The sequence below is a fragment of the Corvus hawaiiensis genome, chromosome W, assembly GCF_020740725.1.
Source record: "Corvus hawaiiensis isolate bCorHaw1 chromosome W, bCorHaw1.pri.cur, whole genome shotgun sequence".
NCBI lineage: Eukaryota > Metazoa > Chordata > Aves > Passeriformes > Corvidae > Corvus > Corvus hawaiiensis.
Genome location: NC_063254.1, coordinates 1,430,108 through 1,457,387, shown reverse-complemented (window position 1 = coordinate 1,457,387; position 27,280 = coordinate 1,430,108). Strand labels below are relative to the sequence as shown.

The 27,280-nt window shown below is 48.6% G+C and overlaps 1 pseudogene; it reads left to right on the top strand.

The window, feature by feature from the left end:
- Positions 1 to 11,013: 11,013 nt before the first annotated feature.
- On the top strand, positions 11,014 to 24,067 carry LOC125319327 (annotated as a pseudogene).
- Positions 24,068 to 27,280: the final 3,213 nt, after the last annotated feature.

The following is a 27,280-nucleotide window of genomic DNA, read 5'->3' as shown; positions in this document are numbered from 1 at the left end:
GGCCTTGCAGCTGGAGTTCGCTTATCGCTGTTGGTCACATGATCTTTGCCAGGCGTCGGTCAGCTTCAGCTGAATCTTTGGCCGCACTGGAGCGGGGGGAGGGGCGCGATGTAGAGCCAGGCCGCACCGTCTGCACATAAAAGGGCTGGGGGGGGGGGGTCATGGATGGAACAGGGCCGCACGGCTCCAGGATGGCTGTTTCCCAGCCCAGCCCGGGCCGAGCAGGGCCCAGCCCGGCCCTGCTGGGCCACACGGGCCCAGCCCAGTTACCTGTCCCAAGGCCGGAAGCAAGAGAGAGCTTTCCCAGGGTTTGTCCATTCTTAAATGTGGACCACAGAGGTGTGTCAAGCTTTTTAAGTGGCTTAAGAAATTGTCAATATTCAAACTAGCCAGTTGATAGGTTCTGTTAAGTCATAGAGGAAGCTGTAAGCACCTCTTTGCAGGAAAACCACTTCCGTAGCTATGCTAACCCATGACAATGTCTAAAGAAAACGTTGGACTGATGCTTGTTGAAGATGGTCACCAGATTAATATGGATGAAGAAAAAGCAGAGGAGTTCAATGCATTTTTTGCTTCAATCTTTAATAATATTGATAGCCCTTGGGCTGCCCAGTCCCCTGAGTCAGAGGACCACGAATGTGGGAACAGTGACTTTCCATTTCTGGACACTGAAATTGTAAGGGAACAGCTGTCTCAGCTGAATGTTTACAGGTCCATGGGGCCAGATGGGATTCATCCCAGAATTCTGAACAAGCTAATGGATGTTATGGCAGGGTCCCTCTCAATCATCTTGGGCCTTGGGAGTCTGGATGCAGGAGTTGAATGCACAATTAGCAAGTTCGCTGATGATACTAAACTGGGAGGTGCTGCTGACTCTCTAGAGGCACAAGAGGACTTGCAGAGGGATCTAGATAGATTGGAGCATTGGGCTATGATCAGTGGGATGAAATTTAACAAGAACAAATTCTGTATTCTGTGCCTAGGATGGCATAACACCAGGCACAAGTATAAATTGGGAGAGGAGTGGCTGGCGAGCAGCCCTGCAGAAAGGGATCTGGGGGTGCTGGCTGACAGCAGGCTCAGTATGAGTCAGCAGTGAGCCCTGGCAGCCAAGAGGGCAAACCATGTTCCTGGGTGCATGAAACACAGCATAACCATCCAGTTAAAAGAGGTGCTTATCCCTCTGTATTTAGCATTGGTGCAGCCTGTCTTGGGGTGACTTTATGATGTGTATCCCCTATCCCTGCTCTATGCCCAGAAAATCAATCCTGTGCGTTTCTGTGCCTTTAAACTGAGCCTCAGAGGGGGGAGAGGAAAAAAAACAAGCGAAATTTTCAAAGCAGTTGTTCAAGGACACAGATACACACTCCTCTGCGTTCTCCTTCTGCAGCAGTAAGAGCGGAGGAAGCACCCTTCTTGCTTTTCAGCCAGCTTTTGGCTCCTTTTCTCCAGAGGGAGACGGAGAGTTGAACTTTGTTTTCCTGGGACTTCGGTTTTTCCCTTCTTCTCTTCTGGACTGTTTCAACATCAGAACACATCGGGAGAATTTTCCACCGAGGTGGAGGCCCTGGAGGTGGGCCCACATCGACCCAGCTCCAAGGAGGAGGAGAGAGACCACACCTACGGAAGGACTCTGAAATCTTCCCAGGTTTCTCTCCACAGCAAGAGGTTTTATTATTTAGCATTATTATCCTTTTCCTGTGTGTTTGTTAAATAAATAGTTTTTATCTCTTTCACTTTCCTCTGAGGAAAATTTCTTTTTTTCCTGAACCTGGTGGGGGAGGGATGGTTGTAACCTGCCTTCTATAAGAGGATATTTTCTTCCAAATTTGTCCAAACTGGCACACAGCCTCACCTTGAATATTGTGTGTGCTTCTTGGCCCCACAATCAAAAAAGTATGTTGTCTCAGTTTGAGACAAATTATGAGGAAATGTCTGAAATGAATGTGTCCTCTAATAGAAGGCAGGTTTCAGCAGCCCCTTTCCCACCCAGGTTCAGAAAAAAATTTCTTGGAGGAAAGTGAAAAAAAAGCTGTTTATTTAACAAGCAGGGTGCACGCAGGCACAAGAGAACGAATAATGTTAGATAATAAAACCTCTCACTGTGGAGAAGACCTGGTAGATTCAGAGTCCTTTCTGTAGGTGTGGCTCTGCTCTTTCTGGAGCTGGGGTGCAACGTGGGCCCCTCCGGACCGCAGTGTGGGGGCCTCCAGGTAATGATGTTCCAGACCGGAGCAAAGCTGAACAGTTCCAGGAAAAGAAGAAGAAACCACAGTCCCAGGAAAAACTTCTTGCCTCAGCTAACGAACAAAAAGCTACCTAAAAGCAAGGAATTTTAAACTCTCTCTCTCTCCTGAGAAAAAGAGCCAAGAGCCGGGGGAAGGCAGGAAGGTGCTTCCTCGGCTCTGCAGTGGTGAGAACGCGGGGGAGTCTGCGAGTCCTTGAACACAAACCATGCTGAAGAATTTGCTTGGCTTCCCCCCCCCCTTTCTCTCGGACCCAGACTAAAGGCACAGAAAGGCACGGGATTCATGTCTGGGCAATAAGCAGTCGGTAGGGTATACAGCATCATAAAGTCACCCCAAGACAGATGTGAAGGTCCTTGAAGTGCCCCCAGAGGAGGGCAACAAAGCTGGTGAAAGGGCTAGAAGGAATGTCCTATGAGGAGTGGCTGAGGACTACGGGCTTGTATAGTTTGGAGAAAAAGTGTCTGAGGTGTGACCTCACTGCTCTCTACAGCTTCCTAAGGAGGGGAAGTGGAGAGGGAGGTGCTAATCTCTTCTCTCTGGTATCCAGTGACAGGATGTGTGGGAATGGTTCAAAGCTGCAGCAGGGGACATTTAGACTTGACATTAGGAAGCGTTTCTTTATAGAGATGGTAGTCAAACACTGGAAGAGGCTTCCTAGAGGTGGCTGATGCCCCAAGCCTGTCAGTATTTGAGGCATTTGGACAATGCCCTTAACAGCATGTTTTAACTTTTGGTCAGCTCTGAATTGGTCAGGCAGTTGGACTAGATGATCCTTGCCTCTCCTCCTATTGTTTGGAACCACCGAGAAGAGCCTGGCTCCATCCTCTTGACACCATCAGATACTTATATACATTGATAAGGTCCTCTCTCAGTCTTCTCTTTTCCAGTCTGAACAGGCCCAGCTCCCTCAGTGTTTCCTCATAAGTGAGGTGCTCCAGTCCCCTAATCATTTTCATAGCCTTCCACTGGACACCCTCCAGGAGCTTCATGTCTTTCTTGTCCTGAGTAGCCCAGAAGTGGACACAGTACTCCAGGTGAGGCTTCACCAGGGCTGAGTAGAGGGACAGGATCGCCTCCCTCAGCCTGCTGGCAATGCTCTTCCTAATGCACCCCAGGACAGCATTGGCCTTGGCCACATGGACAGCTTGTTGTCCACCAGTATTACAGCAGGCCTGGGCCCTAGGGTATATCACCGTGTCCCGCAGCCATAGGGAGGAGGAGGAGGAGAAGATCCAGCAGGCAGGAATTGTGCTGCAAGATTGATCTATTTAATTATTTTAAAAACTCTTTTATAGACTTTTTTTCTTCATAGTCTAATTGGACAAAGGACCAGCCACCCCTTGGGGGTGATTGACTAAAATCCTAAAACATCCATTGTCAAAATATTTTTCTACTATACCATAAATAGGACTTTTCAAGGTTGCAGGTGGCTTAGTTGTTTACATTCTCTGCTACCTCTTCTGTGAGAGAGAAAAGTCTCTCACGGACTTAGAAAATAGCAAGAAAATCCTTGCTAGCAGCATTTTTGTATCTACAATTCCCCCTTTTTGTTTTATAAGATAACAACTCTACTATTAATCCTAAATAGAGATCTACATCAGTTATTAATTCTAAATATGTCCTTAAGGCTTTAACTATCTGACTCCATAACAAGAATTTTAAAGTTAAGTCTCTGCTTGTGGAAGGACCATCCCAGTCTCTGCTTGTAGAAGGACCATCTGCCTGATGGTTGACATCTTGGTCATCATCAGAAGAGTCATTAGGCCGATGATCTACATTCCGGTCGCCATTTGGATGGTTGGAGTTCTGGTCATCATTTGGAGGTTGCCTGTTCTGCCTCTGGTGCCGTAGGTCAGGGCAAACGCATTTTGAAGGTAGCCACCGTACCCCAGTATCTGTGGAAACGCAAGCATACCCACGACCCCAAATGATAAGCTCATGCGGGCCTTCCCACTGGTTAGTGAGTAAATTCCGCACCCAGACTTTTGCCCGGGGCAGCTGTCTCTCGCCTGCAGACTGCAATGAGAGAAAATGATTCAGAATAACAGTATTATTTGAATTTTGTGGTACTGTAAGGCGATTAATTGTATACAAAGCTTTTTCTAGTCGGCCTCAGTAACCAAAGGTTCCTGTGAGAATCATTGAAAAGCCATGATAACAGCTCTTAATTCAACTAACTCAGCAGAGTCTGACTCGGATTGGTGTGTCGATGAACCACTGAAAAGGCAGTGTAGGATACTGTGCACCCTTGCGCACAGTGACCCGTGATAAAAATTTGTCCCAATCCGTATGCCCCAAGCTGCCAACACATCCTGTCCCCAAAGGTTAAGGGAACTGGTAGTAACATAAGGCCTAATTGTAGCTGTGTGCCCCTCTGAGTCCTTCGCCACCACAGGCCGTTTGCTTAAATAGCTCTGTGTGGTTCCTCCTAATCCTGAGATGGCTGATCCCACCGGGACTAAAGGCCATGAGGGAGGCCATGCAGAGAAGGAGATGATAGTTACATCATGCTCTTGAACTGCTTAACACACAGCAAGGGCAAACTCGAACAGCACATCACCACCCGTATCAATCAAACCTCGAAGCTGAATCCGGGGTGGACAGGCGTTCGGCAGGACCAGGGTACATATCATCTGTGGCCTTTGGTCAGAGATGTTTGCAGTCCAGAAGGCCTGCGGAAGTCCCGTAGATCCACTGCTGTTATCTTCGTGAGTTTGTTGTTCGATCCTGGGGACACAGAACTTAAAAGGCACTAATTTAGTAAGACAGGTCTTTTCAGGAATAGTTACAGGGGGTTTTTGCGTGGAGACCATAGCGCAAATCTGACCTTTAAAGTCAGCATCAATAACTCCTGAGTGCACTAAGATTCCTTGATGGGCAACATCAGGTTTTCCCACCAGCATCGCACTGGATCCCTGGGCTAGGGGTCCATATGCATCCAAGGGAACCTTATAAATACCGCTAGAGTCTAAGACGACTGCGGCTGCGGCGTGGACGTCAAAACCGTCTGATCCCTGGGTGCCGTCTCTAGGGTGGCTGGGTAGGCCTGTGTCTGTACCTGTGCCACTCTCTGGGGGAGCGACTGCATCGGAGAACAATTCCCCCTCCTTGCACCCCGGCGGAAGTTTCCCGACAACGGTTGACCATTGTCATGAGTCTGGGATCTACAGTAGTCCGAGCAATGCCCTGGCCTGCCACACCTCTTGCACTGAGGGATCGGTGTGTTCTCTTTTTGGTTTGGCTTAGGCCGCTTCCGTTTTTTTGCCTGTTTTGGTTGCTTTGGTTCACGACCAGAAGATGCGTGAACAGGCTGCAGGAACGCAGCCAAAGCAGACCTTCTCTGGTTCCCAGATCCCACCTTAGCACAGGCTTCGACCATGTCTGTTACCTCAGGATCCCCTGGTAAGGCATCTATGATTTTTCTGCACTCCTCGTTTGCGTTATCTCTCACTAACTGCCTTAATAACAACTGTCTTAACCCGTCATCCTCAACCTGCTTCTCGAGAGAAGCAGTGACTTTCTCTACAAAAGAGAGGAATGACTCTGATTTCCCTTGAACTATTTCAGTATATCGCTTTCTGGGTGCAGACAACTCTAAGGTTTGCAACAGGGCAGCCATGCCGACCTGTTGAGCTGGCTGCAGGACGCTAGAGGACAAGGTACCCTTTAGACTGGGATCAGAGAAGGGACCAGTCCCCATAAGAGCATCCATTCCCACTGTACGTCTAGGATCGGCAGCAGGGAGCCGCATATTCGCTAATGCAGCCTTGTTGGCCAGCTTTCTCCAGGTTTTCTCAAAAACTGTAAATTGTACAGGTTGAAATAGAATTTGACCTAAGTGTCTGATATCAAATGGAGCAAGCAAATCTGTATTTATCACCCTTATTATCTGCATAACCTCAGCAGAACCTAGCCCATATTGTGCCACCTTGGATTGGAGGTCCTGGGCAACTTTCCAAGCAATTACCTCATGCTTAGCATGCTCGCCAGAATTTGGGAGAGCCTTATACACTGGGAAAGCTTGGATCTCCCCTTTTGGGGAATCCCTACCATCTGGAACTTCTGGCACAGCCTGTGGATGAGGTTTAACAGCTTCCCGGTTACGCCCAGAATCCTCAAATCTATTTGGCATTCCAAGTGTTTCCAATAACTTCCAGTCACCCTCCTCCAACGCCCGCATTTTAACTGACTCTAAGAAGCGACTGTAGTGGGTCAGACGCACTGTTACCGTGCAGTCCTGAAAGGTCCAGGGGCGAGACCGGCGCAGCCTTTTCCTTCGCCGCCCGGCTACAGCTGCCTGACGACCTGGGGCCAGAACCTCATCTGCCTCACTTCCTCACGATGAGTCATCAGGCAAAGGCAACTCAGAGACGCTGGGAGTGAACAGAGATGGACGGGGAGGGGCACTTTGGCTAAGTTCGCTAGAGCCAGAACAGACAGTACAGACTACAGCTGGCTGTGCTGCAGTTTGAACAGCAGCTTCTTTACGGGATGCCATCTCGGCCGGTCCCGACCAAGCCGGTACTGGAGCTGATGCCGCCGTCTGTGGGGCAATGGCCGCGCCTGGCGCCGCCGCTGGCCCTTGGTCCGCGGCCGCGTTCAGTGCCACTGGCGCCGCTCCTGTTTCGAGTTCCCTGGCCACATTCAGCGCCGCCGCCCCCGGCCGCCCCTCCACAGCCGCCGCCCCTTCCGGGTTTTCCAGCGGCAGGGCTACTTCTAGGTTCGCCGCTGGCCGCACCGCTTCCTGGTTTGGAGCCACGTCTCCCGCGGGCGGCGCGGGCAGTGCTGGCGGCGCGGGTGCCTCTGGCATCCGCAGCAGTAGCAAGCTGAATAGGTCCTCCACCCTTCGGGATATGTTCGGTAACTCTGTCAGCAAAGGCAGATGCTGTATTAAAAGGTCGATGGCTCGGTTCTGCGACTGTGCAGAACAGTCCAGAGCCAAGAAAGGCAGCGGACCACGCCCAGGCAGTCTCGGTGCAGGCATGCCTGGCGCTATGCCGGCTAAGAAGTTAGATCCAGGCGATTTTGGCTCTGTTGGTGCATACACAACCGGGCTAGGAGCCGCTCTGGGGGTCCAATTCACTAAGCCGCTAATTTGCGGCCCTGGATAAGCCGTGGCCACCGCCGAGCTGAGTGGTAATGCAGGCTGTGCACCCTGCCGCTGCCCCGACACCCCCTGCCTCTGCCGGCGTGGAGTCCCTAGGGACCGTGGAGTCCTGCGATTGTGCAGGGTGAGGCGGTGCAGGCTCTGCCTGTGGAGCCGGGGAAGTTTTTCCGAATCTACCATCATTTGCCCCGGAAGCCCAGTCAGCGGGGTCCCCCTCGGACATTCCTCCGTCACTCATCACCAAAATAGGCGAGCCAGCTCTGCTGCCACAGTCAAAGTCGGTCAGCAGAATAAATAACGAACGCCAGGTTTGATATAATTCTAACACTGCTGGCTCCTCAGACGGGAGCTCGTGTCGGACAGCATAGCCAAGTTCCTGCCATAAGGCAAAGTCCAGGGCAGTATCTCTGTCCATGGAAATCTCTTTTAAGGTAGCCCAGTCTAATAATTCCCGAACTGAGTTTTCAGGAATGGAGGTGTGCATTATACTAAACACACCTTTCCCGACCAGTACGACAGCGTCGGTTTGTGAGCCGCTGTTCGCCATTTCTCAGTCCTGTCAGACTTCCCGGTCCTGGGGGGGAAGGGGAACAGCGTACCTCTAGAGGAATTCGGCTTGGCTCGCAGCAGCAGGACACGTCAGAGAGTGCAGATCACGTTGGGCAGCACCAAATATTACCACTGGCCTGGGCCCTAGGGTATATCACCATGTCCCGCAGCCATAGGGAGGAGGAGGAGGAGGAGAAGATCCAGCAGGCAGGAATTGTGCTGCAAGATTGATTCATTTAATTATTTTACAAACTCTTTTATAGACTTTTTTCTTCACAGTGTAATTGGACAAAGGATCAGCCACCCCTTGGGGGTGATTGGCTAAAATCCTAAAACATCCATTGTCAAAATATTTTTCTACTATACCATAAACAAGACTTTCCAAGGTTGCAGGTGGCTTGGTTGTTTGCATAACTCTGCTACCTCTTCTGTGAGAGAGAAAAGTCTCTCACGGACTTAGAAAATAGCAAGAAAATCCTTGCTAGCAGCATTTTTGTATCTACACAGCAAAAGATTTTGTTATTTAGCATTATTATCCTTTCCCCATGTGTTTGTTAAATAAATAGTTTTTGTCTCTTTCACTTACCTTCGAGGAAAATTTATTTTTTCCCGAACCTGGTGGGGGGAGGGGTGGTTGCGCCTTCTCTCGGAGGATATATCTCTAAATTTGACCAAACTGGAACGCCCAGGCAGCTTTTGCTTTACATATTAAATTGTCTTTAACTCGATCCATTAATCTTTTTGCCCTCCTTCAACTTCTTTCATCCCCCAGGAGAGGGGAGTGAGTGAGAAGTAGGGTGGGTGTTTGGCTGCTGGCTGGGGTCAACCCACCACAACAGTGAAGGGATTAAGCGAAGATTGTTACCTTCTTTGAATTATAAAGGGAAAAAGAGGGAAAAAAATAAAAAGTAGAAAAGTAAACACAGTGTCTTGGGGTGATTTTATGATGTGTATCCCCTATCGCCGCTCTATGCCCAGAAATTAATTTGTGCCTTTCTGTGCCTTTAAACTGAGCCTGAGAGGGGGGAGAAAAAAACTGAGTGAAACTTTTCAAAGCAGTTTTTTTTCAAGGACACACACACTCGTCTGCATTCTGTGGCAGCGAGAGAGCGGAGAAACACTCTGCTGGCTTTTTTCAGCCAGTTTTTTGGGTTTTTTTCCCTCCAGAGAGTTGAACTTTGTTTTCCTGGGAGTTTGATTTTTCCCCTTCTTTTTTCTGGACTGTTTCAACATCAGAACACATCGGGAGGATTTTTTTTTCATCAAGGCCCCGGAGGAGGGCCCACCCCGTCCCGGCTCCGAGGAGGAGGGGAGAGGCTACCTACAGAAGGACTCTGAAATTTTCCCAGGTTTTCTCGCCACAGTGAGAGGTTTTATTATTTAGCATTATTCTCGTTTTCCTGTGTGGTTGTTAAATAAATAGGTTTAGCTCTTTCACTTTCCTCTGAGGAAAATTTCTTTTTTTCCCGAATCTGGTGGGGGGAGGGATGGTTGTAACCTGCCTTCTCTCAGAGGATATATCTCCAAATTTGTCCAAACCGCCACAAATAATGAGTGGCGCCTAAATGCGTGCCTCAAAGAAAGTGAAAAACCTGTACTAATTATATTTTGGATTGAATTTACTTATTCTGTGTTGGGGTAAAATAGTCACCATGTTGGTTGAGTACATAATGTCTCTCTGGGTTGATGTACTCATGTCTTTCTGGTCCTTAGGCTTGTTTGAGGCACTGATGCCTTTCTGGTCCCTAGTCCTGTTCGCCTATCCACAACATGCTCCAATCCTGTACCTGATACGAAACTTCTACCGAGCAGGGGCACAAATCAGGATTTCTATTTTGCTGTGCTCTGTGATAATGATTTATAAGACGTTAACAGAGGTACAGGCAGCTGTTCAAAGTGTGTATGATATGTGGTTTCTCCGTCATAATCCCGGTCCGAGTTTCAGTAGCCTCTTTTGGGGGTTTATTAGTAATTGCACCCAGTTTGTTGGAGGCAGAGGAGACGGGGTTTCCCAGCCTTTCATCTCCTTTCCCTTTAAATGTGATACATTATCTTTTGAGAATGTTCAGTTTCCCCTGGATGTTAAAGGGACCACCCTCCTGGTATTTAATCTGGTATGCTTCCTCTATGTGGTTTGCAGCTTGTCTAGAATGAGAGCTCAGATTTCCAGGGTGACTGCTGAGACACCTGATCCAGAAGTGAAAAATCCTGAGTGATGTGGGGAATGGGAGGATATGGGCCAAACCCAGAAGAAATTCTCTGACCCAATAGCTTGGAATTGTTGCCCTGAACAAATTTAGAAACCAGCTGAGATGGGGAAATATCTGAAAGAGAAATACAATGACAAATCTAATGAGAAAAAGCTCACTGCAATATGTTGGGCCTTGGCAGATGCCTATCGCACACTGCTAGGCACTGTAGAGCAGCAGATAAAGGCAGAGGGGCAGGATGATAAATCAGCAGACACCCCAGTCACTCAGACTGCAGCCAAACCAGACAGCAAGCACAAGCCAGATGGAGAGTCTAAGCCATTGACAGTGGCTCCTGTCACAAGGAAAAAGCAAACCACCAAAACTGATCATCCAGTGAAAGATGATGATGATGCAGGGGAAGGAACCTCAAAGCCACCAACTGACTCAGGCACAGAAACCGTTACTGAGTCCGTGTCCATAAAGGATCTTCACAGCCTAAGAAAGGATTACACCCGAAGGTCTGATGAATCCATAATAAGTTGGATGGTCCGTATTTGGGATGCTGTAGGTGATGATATAATGCTGGATGGTGCAGAAGCGAGGCATTTGGGATCCTTGTCACATGATCCAGCTATCGACCAAGCGATGATAAGGAGGGCTGTCTGCCAGTCTCTGGAGACGGGTCTTGAATGGCGCGAGGGATAGATATCTGTGTGGAGATGATCTCTACATGCAGCAAACCCAGTGGAAGACCATAGAACAAGGGATCCAACGCCTGAGAGAACTAGGGGTGGTAGAGATTGTCTTCACTGATGACCCAGGATTGAAGAGTCCAGACCGGGCCAGAGTTAATCCATTCATGTGGCGAACACTCATACAACTTGGGCCACAAGAATACGCTTCTGCTTTAGCAATAATGAAACCAGACTACGGTGCGAATGAGACTGTGCAGGATATGGCGACGAAGCTCCGAGCATATGCAGATTCCGTGCATGGCCCAACACATGCAAATATTGCAGCTGTGGAAACACACATGCAGAAATTGGAAGATAAGATGGAGAAGAATCACCAGGAACTCAAGAAGGAGATTAAAGAGGGCCTTCTCCAAATCTCAGCAATACAGATCAGAGATTCTGCTACCAATCGTTCCCCAGAGAAAGAGAAAAGGTACAACCCACAAAGAAAGCTGTGGTATTTCCTGTATGATAGTGGGGAAAACATGAGGAGGTGGGAAGGACAACCCACTTCTGCTCTGGCAGCACAAGTGTGTGAATTGAAGGAGCGCAAGTCTCAGAAAGGAAGTTCTACCAAAAAGAAAGTAGCTCCAGTTGCCTGTAGCCAAACTGCTGGAAATGATGGAAAAGACGATGACATGTCCGATGTCCTTGAAGAAACCTCTAAGATGCAGGCCCAGGGAAAGAAGGATAACCAGGCATAGAGGGGCCCTGCCTCTAGCCAGGTAGAGGCCAGGGAAAACCGTGTTTTTTGGACTGTGTGGATTCGTTGGCCTGGTACATCAGAACCACAAAAATACGATGCCTTGGTTGACACTGGTGCACAGTGTACAATAATCCCATCGCAGCATGTGGGAGTAGAATCTGTTTCTATTGCTAGTGTAACAGGTGGATCACAAGATTTGACCCTGGTGGAAGCTGAGGTGAGCCTGACTGGAAATGAGCAGAAGAAACATCTCATTGTGACTGGCCCAGAGGCCCCGTGCATTTTGGGCATAGACTTCCTCAAGTGGGCTTTTGGAATAGCTGCTGTGGAGACAGAGGGCATTAAGCAATTGAACACTTTGCCTGGGCTATCAGACAACCCATCTGCAGTAGGCCTTCTGAAGGTGGAAGAACAAAGAGTACCAATTGCTACCTCGACAGTGCATTGCCGACAGTACCGGACAACTCGAGATGCTCTGATTCCCATCCACAAGATGATCCGTGAGCTGGAGAGCCAAGGGGTGATCAGCAAAACCCACTCACCCTTCACCAGCCCCATCTGGCCTGTGCGCAAATCAGACGGAGAATGGAGATTGACTGTAGACTATCGTGCCTTGAATGAAGTGACTCCACCGCTGAGCGCTGCTGTGCCGGACATGTTGGAGCTCCAGTATGAGCTGGAGTCCAAAGCAGCAAAGTGGTATGCCACTATTGGCATTGCTAATGCATTTTTCTCCATTCCTCTGGCAGCAGAGTGCAGGCCTCAGTTTGCCTTCACCTGGAGGGGTGTGCAATACACCTGGAAACAACTGCCCCAGGGGTGGAAACACCATCCCACCATCTGCCATGGGCTGATCCAGACTGCACTGGAAAAGGGTGAGGCTCCAGAACATTTGCAGTACATTGATGACATCATTGTGTGGGGGGACACCACAGCAGAGGTGTTTGAGAAAGGAGAGAGAATCATTCAGATTCTCCTGGAAGCTGGTTTCGCCATCAAGAAGAGCAAAGTCAAGGGACCTGCTCAAGAGATCCAGTTCCTGGGAATGAAACGGCAAGATGGACGGCCTCAGATTCCCACTGAGGTCATCAATAAGATCACAGCAATGTCTCCGCCAACCAACAAGAAGGAAACACAAGCTTTCCTAGGTGCCATAGGCTTTTGGAGGATGCATATTCCTGAGTACAGCCAGATCATGAGCCCTCTCTACCTGGTTACCCGCAAAAAGAACAATTTCCATTGGGGCCATGAACACCAACAAGCCTTTTCCCAGATTAAGCAGGAAATCACTCATGCAGTAGCCCTTGGCCCAGTCAGGACAGGACCAGAAGTGAAGAACGTGCTCTACTCTGCAGCCGGGAACCATGGTCCATCCTGGAGCCTTTGGCAGAAGGTGTCTGGTGAGACTCAAGGCTGACCACTGGGATTCTGGAGCCGAAGCTACAGAGGGTCTGAAGCCAACTACACTCCAACAGAGAAGGAAATCTTGGCAGCCTATGAAGGAATCCAAGCCACCTCAGAGGTAATCGGCACTGAAGCACAACTCCTCCTTGCACCCCGACTACCAGTGCTGGGGTGGATGTTCAAAGCAAAGGCTCCCTCTACCCACAACACCACCAATGCCTCATGGAGCTAATGGATTGCTCTCATCACACAGTGATCACCCTGAATCGCCCTGGGATTTTGGAAATAATCACAAATTGGCCTGAAGGTGAAAACTTTGGTCTCAGTGACGAGGAAGAACAAGAACAAATGACACATGCTGAAGAAGCTCCACCATACAACCAACTGCCATCAGAAGACACACTCTACGCTCTTTTCACCGACGGTTCTTGTCGCATCATAAGGATGAAATGAAAGTGGAAAGCAGCCGTATGGAGTCCCACACGATGGGTTGCAGAAGCTACTGAAGGAGAAGGGTGATCGAGCCAACTCGCTGAACTCAAAGCCGTACAACTGGCCCTGGACATTGCTGAAAGAGAGAAGTGGCCAAAGCTCTACCTCTACACTGATTCATGGATGGTAGCCAATGCTCTATGGGGATGGCTGGAAAAGCAGGAAAAGGCTAATTGGCAGCATAGGGGAAAACCAATCTGGGCTGCTGAACAGTGGAAAGACATTGCTGCCTGAGTAAGAAAGCTAACTATGAAAGTCCGCCATGTAGATGTCCATGTCCCCAAGAGTAGGGCTAATGAGGAACACCAAAACAACAAGCAGGTAGATCAGGCTGCAAAGATAGAAGTGTCACTGATAGATTGGAAACATAAAGGAGATTTGTTCTTAGCTAGATGGGCACAGGATGCCTCAGGTCATCAAGGCAGAAATGCCACCTATAAGTGGGCACGAGATTGAGGGGTGGATCCCATGGATAGTATCTCCCAGGTTATGGCAGCTGGTGTGCAGTCAGTAGCTCTGACCGTGGAAGCTTTGACCGGTCCAGAGAGATGGTCCCAAAAGAGATCGTCTTCCCGAGGCCTGGTGTCTTCCCTCAGCTGCTAGCTAGAGGGCCCGTGCAGAAGCTGTCAGCTCTTTAGTGATCGTCAGCTCGTGATTTCAGCTCTTGCTCTGCTGGGCAGCCTCCAGGCCAGACCAGGGAGAGAGAGACGAGAGGCCCATATAGCTGTACTGCACGAGGTAGCTTTATTAGTCCAGCGAAGGGGAGGCCAGGGACGACCAACTCTCTGCCCTCGCAGGGGCAGGGGGCTAGCTTTATAGGGATACAGGGGGTGGATGTCAGAGGGTAAGGGACAATGGGTTACAAAGGATCTGCATAGGGTCTCCCAGAGGATTCTGGGTTTGTCTTCTCGCCGTAACTGAAGAGTAGCTCCCTTTCCAAGGGAGTTCTGCTGGGAGGTTTAGGCACTCTTCTTATCTCAGCAGACGTCCCTCCAGGGCAGGAGCTGGGCATGCCCCACACCAGGTTATCCATGACTGTGAGACATGCGCTGTGATCAAGCAGGCCAAGTGGGTGAAGCCCCGGTCGTATGGTGGGCGATGGTCCAAATACAAGTATGGGGAGGTCTGGCAGATTGATTACATCACACTGCCTCAAACACACCAAGGCAAGCGCTATGTGCTCACAATGGTAGAAGCCACAACAGGATGGCTGGAGACCTACCCTGTGCCTTGTGCTACAGCCCGTAACACCATCTTGGGTCCTGAAAAGCAAGTCCTTTGGAGGCATGGTACCCCTGAGAGAATTGAATCTGACAATGGGACTCAATTCAAGAATAGCCTAATTAACACCTGAGCTAGAGAACATGGCATTGAGTGGGTGTACCATATCCCTTACCATGCACCAGCTGCAGGCAAAGTGGAACGGTGCCATGGATTGTTGAAAACCACCCTGAAGGCACTGGGTGGGGGAACTTTCAAGAACTGGGAACAGCATCTGGCAAAGGCCACCTGGTTAGTTAACACCCGAGGTTCCACCAATAGAGCTGGTCCAGCCCAATCTGAATCCCTGCATACAACAGATGGAGATAAGGTCCCAGTAGTGCATGTCAGAGGACTGTTAGGAAAGACTGTGTGGATAAATTCTGCCTTGAGTACAGACAAACCCATCCGTGGGGGCATTTTTGCTCAGGGTCTTGGTTGCACATGGTGGGTAATGCAGAAAGATGGAACAACACGTTGTGTACCGCAGGGAGATCTGATTGTTGTGTGAAAACCATCTGTAATGTGACATGCCTGTATACCACTGCTTGCTGATTGTCACTGCCACTGTTTGTACATAGCTGTGTATATATATATGTATTAATGTGTCTGTGTAGAGTTAGAATATATTCGTTTGGGCATTGAGCTGACAATATGGGATAAGGGGTAGAATGTCTTGGGGTGACTTTATGATGTGTATCCCCTATCGCTGCCCTATGCCCAGAAATTAATTTGTGCCTTTCTGTGCCTTTAAACTGAGCCTGAGAAGGGGGAAAGGAAAAAAAACAAGCTAACTTTTCAAAGCAGTTTTTTTTCTAGGACACACACACTCGTCTGCGTTCTGCGGCAGCGAGAGAGCGGAGAAGCACTCTGCTTGCTTTTTTCAGCTAGTTTTTCGGGGTTTTTTTCCCTCCGGAGAGTTGAACTTTGTTTTCCTGGGAGTTCGATTTTTTCCCCTTCTTCTTTTCTGGACTGTTTCAACATCAGAACACATCGGGAGGATTTTTTTTTCATCAAGGCCCCGGAGGAGGGCCCACCCCATCCCGGCTCCCAGGAGGAGGGGAGAGGCTACCTACAGAAGGACTCTGAAATTTTCCCAGGTTTTCTCGCCACAGTGAGAGGTTTTATTATTTAGCATTATTCTCGTTTTCCTGTGTGGTTGTTAAATAAATAGGTTTATCTCTTTCACTTTCCTCTGAGGAAAATTTCTTTTTTTCCCGAATCTGGTGGGGTGGGGTGGGGGGGGGTGGTTGTGACCTGCCTTCTCTCAGAGGATATATATATCTCCAAATTTGTCCAAACTGGCCCAAGTAATTAGATTGATTATATGACTGATGTGATTTGAAAGTTCATTTCATTATATTGGTTTACTTCTTCATTGACCAGGTATTGTTTTTTTCATTTGCTTTCTCTCAGATGATAGCCTTGTGTGGTACAACCAATGAATCACTATATTTCTTTAGAGGCGTGAAAGTCTGTCACACTATATGGTATCTAATGGATTAAAAAATGGGCAGTAGTAAAATTGTCTTTCCTATCTTAAGTTATTAAGACTGATAAGAAGACCATTTATACTTAGACAAAGCAACCAGAGAAGAAACATTACTGGACCTGGTGGTCACCAATGCAGATGAGCTCCTCAGAGAAATTAAGACTTGAGGCAGACTGGGATGTAGCAACCATGCCCTGGTTGAGTTTGTGATCTCAAAGAGCCTGGTGAGGAGAAACCAGGACCCTGAGCTTTGGAAGAGCTAACTCTCAGATGTTTAATGAGTTGGTGAATGAGATCCCCTGGGTAACTGTCCTTAGGGACAGATTTGCTGACCAGAGATGGCAACTCTTTAAGGCCAATTTTCTTAGAGTGCAAGAGCTCTCCATCCCAGTGTGTAGGAAATCAAGCAGGGCAGGCTGGAAAACAGCATGGCTGAGCAAGGATCTGCTCCTCAATGTCGCTGTTGAGACGGTCACAACACACATACACTCTGCCCCAAGCAATGGCAAAAAGCACATTTATTATTTACACAACTTCTTTTATACACTTTCTTAACTACATGTTCATTGGCTATTATTTTGCTACAGTACAATACTATTGGTTGTCTGTGACTGATAGGTAAAGCTTTGTAAAGGGAAGGCCTGGTAAAATCATGGCTCTGTCCTGTTACTTAGCCTAAGAAGAAATGGACTGTGGGAGAATGACTCAGCTAGAATAGAGGAAGTGAGGCTTGCTGCGTGAATGCCTCGTGCCCGCACCGTGGTGTATGGTGGTTGGTTAAATTTGGTTTGTTGTGCCTTAAAACTATGTAAACTAACAACCGACTAACGGCATAAAAAGGCCAGGTTTTTTGTAAATAAAGTTCCTCCTTTGCACCTGCCTGGGGACTCCTCGCTGCTTCCTAGTGTTACATCTGGTGCCTGAATGCGGAAAACAACCCTACAATGAAGAGCGGACCTCTCCCAGGACCGAAGCCCCTGGGCCCCAGGAGCGGCCCCGGCCCGCAACCTGCACCGGTTCCCGTGGACCCCCCGCAGAGGCCCCAGGCAGTGCCCAAGCCCACACAAAGGACTCTGGCGGGGGCTCTAGGCAGCGCATCCCTACGGTGAACTCTGGCGGCGAGCTCCAGCGGCAAACCGAGGCGGCACTCTTAGAGGACCCGAGCGACCTCTCAGCTTCACCTTATCAAACTTCAGTGCGCGCATTCGACACTGTGAGGCGAACTGCGATTGATAATGGGTACTAAGCTGTCTCTTGAGCAGAAACAGACCCTAGAGATGGTGCGGTAGCTTTTACGAAGGCAGAACAGAGATGTTTCCGATGCTTAATTCCTTTCTTTCCTAGATTGGCTATCTACGCATATCAAAGATCTCCCACTAGCCAGCATTTATCACCTAGATGCTTGGCAAACAGTTGGGCAAAAACTTTTCTATCTCGCGAGTGCGGGTGATGTCTGTGCGTCCAGGGATCTCGCGACTTGGGGAATTTTAATGTCAGCTCTTAAAGAATCTAATGCGGGTTTGGCTGCCCCGCTCTCCTGGGAACCTGTCTCTCCCCCCATACAGCTACCCTCTTCGGCAGCTGTCTCCCAGGGAGACGCATTCCTGCATAACAGCTGCCTCACATTCCAGTATCCCCCGGGTCCTAGAACTCCCTCACCGCCCGCCCTTCCCACCCCCGCCCCGCCCAACCCCACCTCTGTGCTGCCTACTCCCCCCACGGCCTCTGTTCTTCCTGGCCCTCCCAGCCCCGCCTCTGCGCCGCCCACCGCTCCTATGGCCTCAGTGCTGCCCACCTCTCCTAGAGCCTCTGCACCGCCCACGGCTTCTCCTGCAGTGCCTCATCTTTCGCCGCCTGCCCTCTCGGCACACGCCCCCCCTACGGCTGCGTCACCAGCCCCCTCCACAGCTACTTCACTTCTGCCAACCTCTGTGGCCGACTGTGGCCTCCCGGCCCTGGATGCTGTCATGGGTGAGCAAGCATAGTCCCGGAAGTGATGTTCTTGCAAAGGGGTGCTTACAGCTTCCTCTGTGACCTGATAGAACCTATCAGATGGCCAGTTTGAATATGGACAATTCTCTAAGCCACTTAAAGTTGTGACCACCTCTGTGATCCACACTTAAGAATAGGAAACTCCGAGGCAGAGCCTCTCTGTCTCGTTTCCGGTGTTGGGACAGGTGGCTGCAGGCCCCGTGCGGGGGCCAGCGGGCCAGGCCCAGGCCCTGCTCAGGCCAGGCCGGGCCGGGCCACAGCCATCCTGGAGCCGATGGGACCTGTTCCACCCGCAGAACCGCCCCGCCCCGCCCCGCCACTGTGGCCAAGATTCAGCTGAAGCTGCCCACCGCTGTCCGGCAGAGGTCATGTGACCGACAGTGATAAGCCACATTCCAGCTGCAAGGCCGAGGTGAGATTAACCCTTTTAGTGCTGTGAAGAGCTGAAAACCCTAGGGAAGAGAGAGAGGAGATGCTTAAAGCTGAAATTCTGTTGTGAAGCTATGATATATCAGAGTATCCTGTTGTAATTCCATGAAGATATGGGGGGGGTGGAGTGTTCAACTCGCACGTGTGAGCAAAAGCACCTGCGTTGAGATAGGCAGATGCTGATGCAGCTGTAATTTCATGAGAAGTTTGAACAGGGAGAGATGGAAGCAATGAGGACTTTTGCTCCAAATAGGAAAGGAGAAAACCTCAGTTCCTAGAGATGCTCCCAGAGATAGTCCTAACAATGAAGATGAGGAAGACCCTTTGCTCCCAGGGAAGGAGAAGGGCCTCTGTTCTTAGAGATGAAATGCTCCCAGAGATGGGTGAAGAGAACTTTTGTTTCTGAACGGCTCAACCTTAAAATTGTACCCCAAAAAACTTCAAGAGTGGACCCTTGAAAGCAGTTGTGGGAAAAGCTGCAAGTTGGGGGAAGGGACTCACATGCGAGCAGAGAGATTCCTCTTCCTAAATGGACTGAACAAAGTTATTTGGAAGTGGGCGGCTGTCTCGTTGTGATAATGTTTTCATAGCATGGGCAAGAGAGACTCCTCTTCCTAAATGGACTGAACAAGGTTATTATGGAAGTGGTAACAGACTGAACATCTTAAGGGTTGTCTTTTTACATTGTCACTTGGAGAAGGGAGAAAGGTGGAGGGAGGAGAAGAGTTCTGAAGGTGTGGTATGATTTTTTTCTTCTTTTAGGTCTGTTAATAAACTTCTTTATATTCTTTCAAGTTTGGTGCCTGCTTTGCATTTCTCCTAATTCTTATCTCACAGAAGGTAAACAGTAATGAGTGTTTTAGACCAAACCACTACATTAAATTGGTGTTTCTGCCCGGTTACAAACCCAACCCGCTACAGATGCAGATGTCCCTACAGCCGTGGTGAATATCAAGGTCTCTCCAACTAGTCCCCCGCCCTCGCCCTCGCAGGGCCTCTGGAATGCTGCAGCTACCCTGCCCCCATGTAGGCCCCCGGGCCAAGCCACCCCTCCACCTAGGCCATGCCAGGAGCTGCTGGCCAGCTCTGCTGTCCCTCCGGAGACCGTTACTTTGAATAGCTATTCAGACACAGCATCTTGTGATGCCCAGGCAGTACAGCAACTGTACCCTACACATGATAGGGACTGGGTCCCCCCATATCTGACTGCATACCCAGTTGTCTACGAGCTGGCCAGGCCTCCATCCTATAAAGATGTAGAGTACTCTGTCCTGAAGGAGTTGCGCAGGCTGGCAAAAGACGCAGGTACAACTTCTGAGCAACTCATTACATATTTACAGACATTAAGTTCTGCCTATATTCTCACTCCTGCTGACTGGAAAAATATGATGAGGATGGTCCTGACAATGACCCAATATCTTGTATGGTTCTCGGACTACCGCTCATCTTGCCTTTCTCAGGCAGGGCATCTACAATAGAGGGATCCCCCTGTCCTTGTGGTTCAGTTAACTGGTGAAGGTGTGTTTGAGAACGCCAGAGCCCAGACTATCCATGTGATGTTTATGACCTCATTGCCTGTCTTTCCATTGCAGTGCTGTGTCAGGTTCCAATGACAGACAAAGCTGCTAACATTTCTTATACCAAGGTTGAGCAGGGACCAAGCGAGCCTTACACGGTTTTCATGAATAGGTTCCAGGCAGCGCTGGCCCGACAGGTGGATGATGAGGACACACGACAAAACCTGTTATGGCAACTCGGGTATGAGAATGCGAATTCTGACTGTAAAAAAACCCTCTTGTCTATTTGTAATCGCCACACTTGTGATATAGTGGAGATGGTTAGAGCTTGCCAAAATGTAATTATTCCATCCTGTAGCACTAACCCCCCCACTGCAGCTTACGCAGCTCGGTTGCAGAAAGAGCATGGCAATTGTTGCCATCGTTGTGGGTCCCTTGATCACCTGAAGAACAATTGCCCTCTGCAGCAACCAAGAGGTCAATCTCCTTCCATTAATGCCCCTACCACTAAGTGTCCCCTGTGCAAAAAGGGGTTCCATTGGGCTAAAGATTGCCGCTCTCGCTGTGTTGTGGACCATAAACCTGCAGTCTTGGGAAACCGCCCTCGGGGGGCAAATTCGTGCGCCCCGCAGAAACAAACAAATGCGAAACACTGTGTCTGGCAAGCCAGCTCATCCCAGCAACCTCCGGAAGTGCCGGACTGGACCTGGCCACCAGCCAGCCAGTAACTCTGGCGACCACCTCGGTTCATTTAGTCCCTACAGGGGTATGGGGACCTATTGGCAATAATATGCATGCTTTACTAATCGGACATTCTTCTACCACTAAGCTAGGGCCCTTTGTGTTACCTGGTGTCATCGACTCCGACTATGAAGGTGAAATACAGATTATGCTCTGGATGCCCGAGCCACCTTGCTTTATACCCGCAGGCCAGCGACTCGCACCGCTTGTTTCATTCTGCAGCACAACCCCGGGTGGAAAAGGTAAGCGTGGTGCTGCAGGCTTCGGAAGCACTGGCCAGCCTCAAATTTTTTGGGCAAGTGCTATCACAGCAGCTCAGCCAACCATGGTCTGCACGATTGATGGTAAGGAATTCAAAGGACTTGTTGATACTGGGGCTGATGTTTCCATTATCAAAGCCAGTGACTGGCCTAGTGATTGGCCCACAGTTGATCCTGCCTCAACCCTGGTTGGGGTAGGAGGGCTTCAACGCCCTCACCAAAGTGCCCACCTTTGCCTTGTTCATGGCCCCAATGGGCAGACTGCCCGCATTGCACCATTCATTGCTCTAGTGCCATGTACATTGTGGGGACGTGATGTCCTGGGACAGTTTGGAACTACTGTGAGCATAAACACTGACTCTCATCAAACCCTTTTTCATAGAGGCCATTGAACAGCCATTCCAAACACAAGTACTGAACATATGTAAGCTCATATGGAGGACTGATGACCCTATCTGGGTCTCTCAATGGCCCCTACGTCAGGAACGGCGACAGAACCTACAGCAGCTTGTAGATGAACAGCTGTCTCTCGAACATATACAGGCATCCTCTAGCCCTTGGAACACTCCTGTATTCTGCATTCCCAAGAAAAGTGGTAAATGGCGACTGTTGCATGACTTGCGCACGGTAAATGCAGTCATTGAACCAATGGGTGCCTTGCAACCTGGACTTCCCTCTCCTGCAATGATACCTCTCGATTGGCCCCTCGTTGTCATAGACTTGGAAGACTGCTTTTTTACCATTCCCTTGCACCCTGATGATGCACCTCGTTTTGCTTTTTCAGTGCCCACCCTGAACTATGCAGAGCCAATGAAAAGGTATCACTGGACAGTTTTGCCACAAGGCATGTGCAACAGCCCAACTATATGCCAGAGGGTGGTGGACCTTACTCTGTAACCTGTCCGCCACCAATTTCCTGAAGCAACCGTGTACCACTACATGGATGATATTTTACTTGCAGCTAAAGATCATTCTGTTTTGTGTTCCATACAGGTGGCTGTCATTCAGGCAGTTTAAGCGGCTGGCTTGGTCGTTGCACCTGAGAAAGTGCAGCAGCAGGCCCCGTGGCATTACCTAGGGTGGAAAATTACTCAGCAGACTATCTGCCCTCAGCCTGTAAAGCTTTCTGTTAAGGATAACCTGACCTTGAATGATTTGCAGAAATTGTTAGGTTCCTTGAACTGGTTACGTCCCATTCTAGGTTTATCCACAGAACTTTTGCACCCCCTGTTTGCTTTACTCAAGGGTGATCTTAATCTCAGTTCTCCCTGACGGCTGACTCCTGAGGCTAAAAAAGCCCTAGAGCGTTGTGCTCAGGCTCTGGAAAGTTGTCAGGGCTGGAGATGGGACCCTGATGAACCTGTTTCTCTTGCTATAGTGGCTAGCAAGATTCAACCCTTTCCTGTCTTGTTTCAGTGTTTTCCTGATGACAGTGATCCCTTGCATGTGCTGGAGTGGCTATTTTTACCTCACACGGCAACAAAAACTGTATGGACTGTCCGTGACATGTTTGCACAGCTAATCATGAAAGGCCGTGAGCGGCTGGAGACGCTCAATGGCCATGATCCACATGTGATCTATGTACCTGCCAACAAAGAAAACTTGTCATGGTTGTTGTCAGAGGACACTAACTTTCAGACTGCACTTGCAGACTTTTCAGGACAATTGTCTATCCACTACCCTTCACATCGCCTGTGGACGGAGGTGGGTAGCCTCCCCTTATATGCAAAACGCTGCTGCAGTATGACTCCGGTCGACAGAATGACAGTTTTTACAGATGCATCCAGCAGAACCAGCAAAGCTGCAGTAGTATGGTGTGAGGGTGACTCTGCCCGATGGCATAAAAGGGTTCTGACTGTGCACAAAGCTTCAGTGCAAATGCTAGAGTTAGCTGCTATCTGCTATGCTTTTCAGTTGTTTTCACAGGAACTGCTCAACATTGTAACTGATTCTGCATATGCTGCTGATATAGTTGTTCGTTTGGAATCTTCATACTTGCACTATGTTGATAACCCACTTTTATTTGCAGAGCTGCGTACACTGTGGCTTTTGATTAACAACCGGCAGCATGACTTTTATGTGCTTCATGTCTGTTCTCATACAGGTTTACCTGGACCTATCATGGAAGTTAATACTTGTGCTGATCTTACTGTCATGCCAAATGTTGTGCCTAATAAGTTTGCTCAGGCTAAGCTGTCTCATGACTTCTTTCATCAGAATGCACGGTCTTTACGAAAGCAATTCCAATTGACTGCCTCACAAGCTCGAGACATTCTGCTTTCCTGCCCCTCTTGCCGTAGAATTGCTCCTGCTCCTTTAGCAGAAGGTGTCAATCCTTGAGGCCTAACTGCTAATTCTGTCTGACAAACTGATGTTACTCATGTTCCAGAATTTGGTCATTTAAAGTATGTTCATGTAACTGTTGACACTTTCACATGTTTTTTGATGTTACTCGACACTGGCTCACATGCTTTGCTACTTTGGGCCTCCCAGACACTATAAAGACTGACAATGGGCCTGCTTATGCTTCTGAGCGGACTTGCCAGTTCTTAAAGCAATGGGGTATCTCCCACAGCACGGGTATCCCTCACTCTCCCACTGGTCAGGAAATTGTTGAACGTGCCCACAGAACACTGAAAACTATGCTTCAGAAACAAAAGAAGGGGGAGTTGGAGTGCCCACGATAGATTAGCAAAAGCCCTGTATGTTCTCAATTTCCTGAATCGAGATGAAGCTGGCCAAACAGCATGTGAAAGGCAATATTCTTTTGATACAAAGGCTTGTCCCAGGCCTCCAGTGATGGTAAAGGACCCAGTAACAGGGCAGTGGGCAGGACCTTTAGACTTGTTAACGTGGGGAAGGGGTTATGCTTGTGTCTCCATAGGTCACCATGTGAAATGGGTTCCTTTGCGGTGTGTGCGACCATTTGTTGCATCATCCTGATCAGTGAAGGCACTGCAAGTGTCATACCCCCTACACTGGATGGTGCAACCGTATGGATCACCCTTGCAAATGTTACGCACACTGATACTATGTGCATCTCTACGACAACTGCTAGTGATCTTTTTCGCACATGCTTGGTAGGGGTACCCATTGACAAGAAATGCTCTGGTAAGCTGTATAATGAAAGTGTGCAGCAAAACTGCACGGCCCCAGGTATATTGCAGCATATGTGGTGGTGCCAGGACCCCTGGCGGAAGACCGCAGGACAGGATGAGATATGGTATCAAGATATGAGAAGGATGCATGACTTTCCAGCTTTGCCCTCACAGCCACAAGAACTAGATATGCTAGGGACTTTGCGCACTTCGCTATGCTTTTACATTGATGGTACGTTTGGTGTTTATATAAACACTGTTAACTTTGATGTCTCCCCTAAAGGTATTTTCAGCAATGCTTCCTTGTGGTGTAATCGGACCTTGGAAAGTCAACTGACATCTGGCATCAGCACTATTGCACTCCCCTTGGACTTGTTCTTAATATGTGGGGAGTGCGTCTGGAAAGGTATACCAGGCACAGTTGTTGGTGGACCTTGCACCATTGGCCAACTAACCTTGTGTCACCCAAATTGGCTGCTCTAATTGTTGCAGCACAGCGTCGCGTTAGGCACAGCACACAGGTTCTTAATGAGAAGTGCGATCCGACGGTAACTTTCTGGAACACCGCAGAGCACATCTCTGCCAGTTTAGTGCCAATAATTGGTACTGCTCACACTTTGGCTTCTTTAAACAAGCTTGGCTTCTGGCTTGCAAAGGAAGCTAACGCCACTAGTGCCGCTCTTTCAGCTATGCTAATGGACGTTAAATCAGTGCGACATGCAACACTGAAAAACAGGGCGGCCATTGACTTCTTGCTGTTGGCTCAAGGCCATGGATGCGAAGATTTTGACGGCATGTGCTGCATGAACTTAAGTGATCATTCAGAGTCTATCCATAAGAGTATCAGTAATCTGAAGCAGCTCTTTAAACAGTTACAGCAACATAATGAGGGTGATTGGTGGGGGGTGTCTTCATGGCTCAACAACCTCGGCTTTGGCTTTGGGGCATGGTTTAAACACTTAGCAATGTATGGCATAGTTATCCTTGGTGTGTTCTTAATGATTATGATATGTATCCCATGTATTTTATCTTGTGTGCAACAAATGATCAATAACAGTCTTAATAAGACAATGGCTATACCGACACAGTTTTAGCTGTGCAACACTTAAAAAACAAAGAAGGGGGAAGTGTGACCGGTAGGTAAAGCTTTGTAAAGGGAAGGCCTGGTAAAATCATGGCTCCGGCCTGTGTGGATACTAAAAAGCTAGGAGCAGAGGAATTTTCCAGCTGCTGAAGCATTTTGTGAAGTTTTTCCTTTCTCATACAGCTAGCTGAGAAACAGTGAAGACAGTTTTGTAAACTAATTCTCTATCTCTGCACCTGGGGTTTGTTTTCCAGTCTTTTTTTGGTATATTGGAAAAAATATTTTGAATGGGTGTTAGAGAACCTCAGCCAATCCTTCTAAGGGGTGGTTGGTCAAAGGACCAATGACCTCCTACCACTCTTGCGGACCACGTTATATAAACCAGTTTATAATTATTTAAATAGAGCTATTCTCCTGACTTGAATCGTGTCGTTCTTTTCGCCGTTCTTGGTACAACAGCGACAGGCCTGTTACTTAGCCTAAGTAGAAATGGACTGTGGGAGAATGACTCAGCTAGAATAGAGGAAGTGAGGCATGCTGCGTGAATGCCTCATGCCCGCACCGTGGTGTATGGTGGTTGGTTAAATTTGGTTTGTCATGCCTTAAAACTATGTAAACTAACAACCGACTAATGGCATAAAAAGGCTGGGTTTTTTGTAAATAAAGTTCCTCCTTTGCACCTGCCTGGGGACTCCTCGCTGCTCCCTAGTGTTACAGCTGTCTATAGTGTACACACATTCTTTGCTAAACATCAGCCAGTATCCTCCCCTTTGCAGCTGTTACAACTTCTTTCTGCTGTTTATCTTCTTGCTTCTGCAATTCTCACGGGTACAAACTGACCGTATCAAGGGAAATGTCTGCAAGGCCTTCAGAGCAGCTGTCGGTTCCCACACCTCAAACTGAGGAGTAAGAAGGAAATGCACAGCCAGTGGAAGCAGGGACCAGTGACCTGGGGAGAATATTGGGATATGGTTCGGATGTGTAGGAATGGGGTCAAGAAAGCCGGATGGAACAGGACTTGGAAAGTGTGCCGGTTTGGCCAAATTTAGAAATATATCCTATGAGAGAAGGAAGGTTACAAACCATCCCTCCCCCACCAGGTTCGGGAAAAAATAAATTTCCCTCAAAGGAAAGTGAAAGAGATAACTATTTATTTAACAAACACACGGGAAAAGGAAAATAATGCTAAATAATAAAAATCTCTCGCTGTGGAGAAAAAACCTGGGAAAGCGTTAGAGTCCTCCCTTTGGTCTCCTCGGAGCTGGGACTTGGCCCAGGGCCAGGCCCTCTGTGCTCGGTGGAAAGTCCTCCCGATGTGTTCTGATATTGAAGCAGTCCAGCAGAAAAGCTAGGTGTAAGAGCTTTGGGGTGGTTCGGACGGTCGGGAGATCTCTATAAGCAGATCTTGGGACATGCGGTTTATTGCAAAGGGCGTGGGTATAGGGGCACTGCTTAGAGCTGCAGCTGGCAGCTCTGAGCAGGCCCAAGAGAGCAAGAGAGTAAGCGAGTAAGTAAGGAGAGAGAGAGAGAGAGAGAGAGAGTGTAAGAGTGTGCGAAGAGTAAGAGAGGAATGGAATGGTGAAGTCCTGGTTACAATACAATAAATCATCTTCTGTACTGAATATTCTAATTGTCACTAACCAATCTAATACAAGATACAAATCCTATAGCATTTACATACAGCCTATAAGAGTTTTTATATTACCATAGAGTGTTACATCTTAACTTCTAAAAACTACTCTTTGGACCCCTTCTGCTGAGCTAGTAGGGTCTGCTCTGACCCTTGGACCTGCCTGCAAGCAGAGGGTATTGTTCAATCAAGAGGGGATTACTTCAGTCGGCCATACCATTGTTTTCCAGTTGTTCAGTAACTAAGACTTGGTATTTCAAAAGTGGCTTTCATTTCGATGTCGCTTGTAGTTTTCATATTCCCAAAATCTTTTGTCAGGCAATCATATTTATAAGGCTTTCCTG